The following is a 7416-nucleotide window of genomic DNA, read 5'->3' as shown; positions in this document are numbered from 1 at the left end:
TAAGCTGAGAGCTTGCAGGCAAAATTATCCCTAGAAGATGAAAAAATGCTTTGTTTTTATTTGTGCATATAGAACATCACTACATTTGCAGCCAATGCATCTGTGTTTGTCTTGATCCAGCCGGGAAGCCTCATATGCATGGAAGCAGCTTTGCAGAGGTCTTCCAACTGCATAAGGAAATTGCATGCACAAAAAGCTGCTACTGGCAAGATCATACAGGCCAAGCCAGTGGCAGGGATTATAAGTGCACAGCCCTTTTATGGGAAACTGAAAATTCACCAATCAGCTTTCTTGGAAATAGCTGTTTTGCACAATTCTTTTCAATGATGATGATGATGATGATGATGATGATGATGATGATGATGATAAAAAAAACAATAATGTGACTTTTTCTGCTGTGCTCATATGTTGTAAAACAGGCCTTTAGCTTAAACTGTTTTTTTAATGAAATATTTTTTATTTTATTTTACAAATATAAACTTATAACAAAACCAATTACATATCATAGAAAGAGGTTTCTCTGAATCTCAAGACTTTCCCCCCTCCCTTCCATATGGGTCCTATTGTCAATGTTTTCAACTGCATATTATTCTGTTATCCACATTTTTTATCAATCTGAATTTTCCGTAGTCTTTGTTACAAGTATGATTAAAATCCTGCTATTGTTTTCATCTGCTTACAGTGGTCTCCTAAATAAATAACAATTTCCCCCCATTCTTTTTAAAAGTTATTGTCCTCCTGGACAAAATCCAAGAGCTTAAACTGGTTTTTATGCAGGTGGTCGGGCAACCCAGCTACACATCACTCTGAAAGAAGATGCGCACTACTGAAAAATAGGACAAACAAAATTTGCAAACATTTTGCTTCTGCTAACTTCGATTATAGATGTGCATGTAGAAATAATTGCTGGAAGACAGGCTGCTTTGGATTGCCTGCTTACAAACAAACATACCTCATGCACCCAGTGGCATGCAGTCATTGGACTAAAGGGATGTTGGTGGCGCTGTGGTCTAAACCACTGAGCCTCTTTGGCTTGCCGATCAGAAGGTTGGCGGTTCGAATCCCTGTGATGGAGTGAGCTCCTGTTGTTCTATCCCGGCTCCTGCCAACCTAGCAGTTTGAAAGCACGCCAGTGCAAGTAGATAAATAGGTACCGCTGTGGCAGGAAGGTAAATAGTGTTTCTGTGCACTCTGGTTTCCGTCGTGGTGTTCTGTTGTGAAAGAAGCAGTTTAGTCCTGCTGGTCACATGACCTAGAAAGCTGTCTGTGGACAAACGCCGGTTCCCTCAGCCTGAAAGTGAGATGAGCACCGCAACCCCATAGTCGCCTTTGACTGGACTTAACTGTCCAGGGGTCCTTTACCTTTTACCTTTACCTAAATGTTCTGCCTCCCTAAAGCATGGATAGCTTTTGTCCGGCTTAGGGAGGGAGGTGCGAGGCTCTGATGGGTCCAAGATCTGTCCTGCCATCTTCCCAAAGCCCACCCAGTTTCTGGAAGGAGGAAGGACGCAGGAGGGCTCCAGCATCCTGCCTGAGCCCTGGCACCTCTTCGCAAATCCCAGGAAGTTTCTGCCCGCTTAGGGAGGCAGGCGCACTTCACACGCGCGCGACGTCACACCTATGACATCAAGCCCCACACCTTGCAAGCTAGGGCCTCTGGTTCTAACTGTTCCCCTTGAAAAATTTCACTGCAGGCGACTGCATCCCCCTTGTCAGAGTACATGCCAGCCTAATCAGTAGTATATGTTGGCTAAAATTGACACCCAAATAAAAGTGTGCCACGGTGAGCACAATGGCACTTACTCTTAGCTTGCGGCTGTGCAGCTGGAGCCAAAGCATGTTTCATCTGAAGCATGCCTCACATGGGACAATTATTTGATTCCTGCTCCTTTTTATTCCCTGCCTCCTTGCCTGGAGTACCCCTTAAACCAGGGGTCAGCAAACTTTTTCAGCAGGGGCTGGTCCACTGTCCCTCAGACCTTGGGGGGGGGCTATATTCTTTTGGGGTGTGTGTGTAAATGAACGAATTCCTATGCCCCACAAATAACCCAGAGATGCATTTTAAATAAAAGGACACATTCTACTCATGTAAAAACACACTGATTCCCGGACCGTCTGTGGGCCGGATTGAGAAGGCGATTGGGCCGGATCCGGCTTAAGGGGCATTAGTTTGCCTCTCAACCTGTGGGTCCCCAGATGTTGTTGAACTACAACTCCCATCACCCCTAGCTAGCAAGGCCAGAGCTCAGAGATGAGGGGGGTTGTAGTCCAACAACATCTGGGGACCCACAGGTTGAGAACCGCTGCAACACTTAAGGAAGTGTCAGAAAAACAGAATAAACTGCCATTAAAGCCCCAATATGCCTAGTGGGGTTTACTCCATTGGTGAGTGTGTGAGCCCGTGCACACTTACTTGGGAATTAGCCTCACTGATTTCAAAGAGTTTTTTGTTGTTTGTTTTTTACGAGTAAGCATGCATTAAACTGGTGTGTGTGCACATTTATTTATACAATGGTACTTTGGTTCTCAAATGCCCTGGCACTCCTTTATTCCCAAACACTGAAAACCTAGAAGTAAGTGTTCCAGTTTTTGAATTTTTTTCGGAAGCCAAAAGTCCGATGCGGTTGTCGGCTATTGTTTCTGGGGCGCCTGCACCAATCAGAAGCCGTGCCTTGGTTTTGGAACATTTCATAGTGAAACAGACTTCCGGAATGGATTACGTTCCAGAACCAAGGTGCCACTGTATTTGTTTTTGCTATTTATTTTGCCTTTCTGTTTTTGAGGCTTTTCCGGTTAATGTGTTTTTGTGACAGTGTGGAATCCAGTTCAGCTACTGATTGATTGATGTATGACTGTAGAAATGGATTAAAAAAAACCATCCAAACAGTGACTATCATCAGTACAGGTGGAAAAAAATAATAATTTTAATTTTTATCATTGGCAATACTGTCTTATTTATTTTCTAGTACAGTACATTGGTTATTGCTTACATTTTATGTATCAATGGTCTCGTTAGATAGAAAAATTCATGTTAAAATGCTGTTTTAGGGGTTGTTTTTAAAAGTCTGAAATGGATTAATCTGTTTTCTATCACTTTCTATGAGAAAGCATGCCTTGGTTTTGGAACAACGGACTTCCAGAACAGATTAAGTTTGAGAACCAAGGTACCACTATATTTATTTTTATATTATTTATATTTTATATTTATATATGGCTCTGGGAATCGGGGAAGCCTTCCAATACTGTTTCATAGACAGAAAGTTACTTATTCTTGTTTTGTGTATTTGAGCCTTCATTGCTTTTATAAAGCATTCATGGTTTGCTGAAAGTTTATAGACCACTAACCAAGCGGAGTGGTGGTGGTTCTTTTTTTTTTTTTTTTAAAAAAAAGCAAAAGTTGGAATTAAAAGCAGAGTAGAAACAATATACATTCAAAGGCTGCCATCTGTTGGTCAAATATATTTCTTACAGGTTACTTGGCACGGTGGAGACATACTGAACATAAGGAATCCAAAAGACGTTATCCTTATTTATTGATAGGAGCAAAGTAGGGTGGAAAGAGAGACTTTAGCTGCAGTCAGAGGTCTGTGGAGGCTCAGCCTGGGATGAAAACTTGGGAGACAAATGTGTTTCATTATACTGTGAAGACCATGCTTGAGGATGTTCGAGCAAACTGGCTTCCGTGGAACTACGTATATGGTGGAGGTGGGGGACGTTTTTCAGTACGAGGGCATACCCTCCAACATTTCTCAGATGAAAATTGGGACATTTCTCACTCCCCCTCCCCACAACTGACCTTCCTCGACCCCCTATTTTTGCCCCCCCCCCAAGCATTTCATATCAGAAGGGAAAGTGCTGTCACCACTTCACCAGTGAGACACGGCACACACGGCCTCCACCGTCCTTAATCCCGATTGCGTTTTATTTTATTCTTCGGTAGATTTACGAAAAGAAAAAACGCACACCACAACCTGCTCTGGTAGGGAGTTTGACTGGGGCATTTGTTGCTGGGAGTTAGGCTGGCCTCAACCAGAGCCAGGGCTTTTTCGGTTGTGGCCCCGATCTGGTGGAATTCTCTATCACAAGAGACTAGGGCCCTGCGGGACTTGACATCTTTCTGCAGGGCCTGCAAGACAGAGCTGTTCCACCAGGATTTTGGCCAAGGCACAGTCTGACCCCCTCCTTTGGTAATCCTCACAGAATTCTAGCCCAATGGTTGTCATTAATTTGATTTTGAATTGATTTTAGAACAAATGGATTTTAGAATGTTGTGTTACTTTTATTGTTGTTAGCCACTCTGAGCCTGGCTTCGGCTGGGAAGGGCAGGATTTAAATAAAAAAAAAAAAATATTTATTTGCGTCAGCCATCGGCCATAGCAATAAAACAACAATACGATATACAAAGAATAGAAATAAAAAATCAGTTATATAAAATACATTTTAGGATTTTGAATCGATAGTCAAATAGAGTGGTACCTCGGGTTACATATGCTTCAGGTTACAGACTCAGCAAACCCAGAATATTACCTCAGGTTAAGAACTTGCTTCAGAATGAGAACAGAAATCATGCTCTGGCGGCGCGGCGGCAGCGGGAGGCCCCATTAACTAAAGTGGTACCTCAGGTTAAGAACAGTTTCAGGTTAAGAACGGACCTCCAGAACGAATTAAGTACTTAACCCGAGGTACCACTGTAGTGGCTCTTATTCTGATTTCACCAGCTAAAGACCTTGCAACCTTTGCTGTCACCTGCTCATCTTGATCTGCCATGAGAAAGGATGCTGTGGCATTGGTTGGGTGGCCCGGAATGGACAATAAAAGAGGGGTGATAATCTCATTCTGCAAGTCTTTATAAAACAGAGCGCAAGCCAGAAGGGCATGTGCCACCGATTCGGTACTGCCATCTCCACAGGGATAGAAGCGTTTTTCTGTATGGAATCTGTTGGAATTGTCCCTCAAGTACAGCCAATTCAATCTTGCGAGAGTAAAAGCGCATCAATATTTTAGAATTGCTAGGTTACTGCATGAGTCCATTTGTGGTATTGTTCTGCTTTCAGCTTGGCTGCTGTTTGTGTGCAAGGCGCATTGCATTTGTGTTGGCAGCTGCCAGCAGCATGGGAAAAAATTGTGCCACCCATGATATGAGGCGGCAGCAATCAAATACACAGAGGTATTTAGCAGGGATCGTTTCGGAGATGTTAGTGTAGCACAGGAGCTGGGAACTATTTTTTCTGCTAGGGGCTACATCCCTTTGGAGGCTACATGGTGGATACATGGAGGCCAGAAGAACCCTACACTCTCGCAAGATCAGTCATCCCACAAACTCCATGCACTGTTGGCAGCGTTCCTGCGACGGAGACCCCGCTTGTGGTGCCCTGAGGAAATGTGGCTTGGGAGGCATCTCAAGGGACAGGGCTTTCTCAATGACAGCCACCCACCTATGGAGCTCTGCTGCAGCAGAAGCCCAGAGTACTCAGGTGGCCGTTTGAGATGAATTCATTCTGGAAGGCTTTTGGAAAGACACCATTTTATAGAATCCAATGTTTATTCTTATTGCGTATTGTATTTTGCATAGGGGGTTCCACTTTTGCTTTTATTGTTCTATTTTTGTTAGATGAAGGGATGAGATGATGGGAGGGCAGTGAATGAGAAATAAAGAAAGAAAGAAAGAAAGAAGGTTGATGCTAATAAAGAAGACTTTCTTCTTAACAGGAGGAAAGGGGGCGGTGGGGGAAAAGATCTAGGCAATGCTTAGATTGCCAGGGCAATGGGTGTGTGTGAGAGATGAAAATTTCATCAAACTCTTCATTACCCAACTTATTTGCTGTTGCTACAATCCTCACTTACCCAGTGTTTTCACACCATACATCTCCCTGTTTGTGATATTTTCAAAACCCGGAGTTAAGAGGAAGTGTGTGGATTTTGGCAATGCAGTAATTAGGTACTTGGCAGTTCTTAATGTGTATTAATATTATTATTATTAATGATAAGCCGGTAAGAAACTGAAATACAGAAACACACCAAAAGATTAAACAAAACATGTGGAAAAATCCATGGCAACATTAAATGCTGGTTATTAACAGGCATAGATTTGAATTTGGGACTAGAAAATTGGCTTGCTATTTCTTCTACTGAATTTTAGGTTTAAGAGGAAATTTTTCCTGGAGAGGCAGTCAGGCAGTCAGACAGATAGACAGACAGAGAACAAGTCAATATTGAATAATGGTCAAATTAAGGGTTGGATCGGTTTCCACAAGATGTGCATAATAGCAAGTTCATGTCAGTCCTGGAGTTTTGAGGTAGTCCAAGCTCCTGCATATAGAGCAGGAAGGGGCTACAAACTATTTCTCACCCTTTTCACATGCTCTTCTAGATTGGGAAAGATTTGGTGGGGTTTAATAAGAACTGGGGTTTTTTTTTGCTGGTATAATTATGTATCCTCAGAGACTTAAGATAATGGGCATTGCTATTGACCTTAATCCCGTTTTGTATGACGTATACCACCCAGTGCACCGGCAGCCACCCTGTCAGGCCTACTGGAGGTGGTGGCCGGCTGGGCCTTGGAGTTCCCAAGCCTATTGGTTTTTGGAGACTTCAATGTCCATGCCGATGCCGCCCCCTCCTCACAGGCTCTGGACCTAGTGACTTCCATGGCAACACTAGGGCTTTTCCAGTTTGTTTTGGGCCCTACTCATCAAGCAGGCCGCACGCTGGATTTGATCTTTGGTGCTGGCATAGATGTGATGTGGAAGTGCCATGGTCTGATCACTACACTCTGAAATATTGACTTCCCGCTCCTCCCCTGCTCGGGTGGTGAGCCTATTTGGGCTCGCCCGCAAAGGCTGATGGATCCTGATAGATTCCGTCAGGCATTGCGGGACCCTGCTCCTCCTGGCGACTCATTAGATGACCTTGTGGAGGACGGGAATAACTGGCTTTTGGCGGCCATCGATGAGATTGCGCCTAAGCGCCCTCTGCGACCCCGCCAAAACCAGGCCCCTTGGGAAGTCAAGACTATCCTCCACCAGGGCCAGGGCCTTTTCAGTGATGGCTTCAACCTGGTGGAATGCTCTGTCCCATGAGACTAGAGCTCTTCAGGATTTAACCTCCTTCTGTCGGGCCTGTAAGACAGAGCTATTCCGCCTGGCCTTTAATTTTAATTCAGCCTGATCTTTTATTTCCCTTCTCTTCCCTCCCCCTCCCCTTTTATGGATTACCCTCTCTGAAACCCCACAGCTAATTCTCCTCTGGCCTCCTTGCTGGCCCAGGTAGGACCAATTCAGCCAGCTAGCCCTGGTGATTACCTAATGCTTATTTCCCCTAAATTTTATTTATTTATTTATTAAAAAACATGAACTTTATTCATGTTTTTATACAGTATTTTATGCTGCTTTTACAATTAAGCTGATTTCTGATTTC

The sequence above is a fragment of the Podarcis gaigeae genome, assembly GCF_964106915.1.
Source record: "Podarcis gaigeae genome assembly, chromosome: 11".
NCBI classification, from domain to species: domain Eukaryota; kingdom Metazoa; phylum Chordata; class Lepidosauria; order Squamata; family Lacertidae; genus Podarcis; species Podarcis gaigeae.
The sequence above is the reverse complement of the archived record's forward strand: the minus strand, read 5'-3'. Positions refer to the sequence as shown.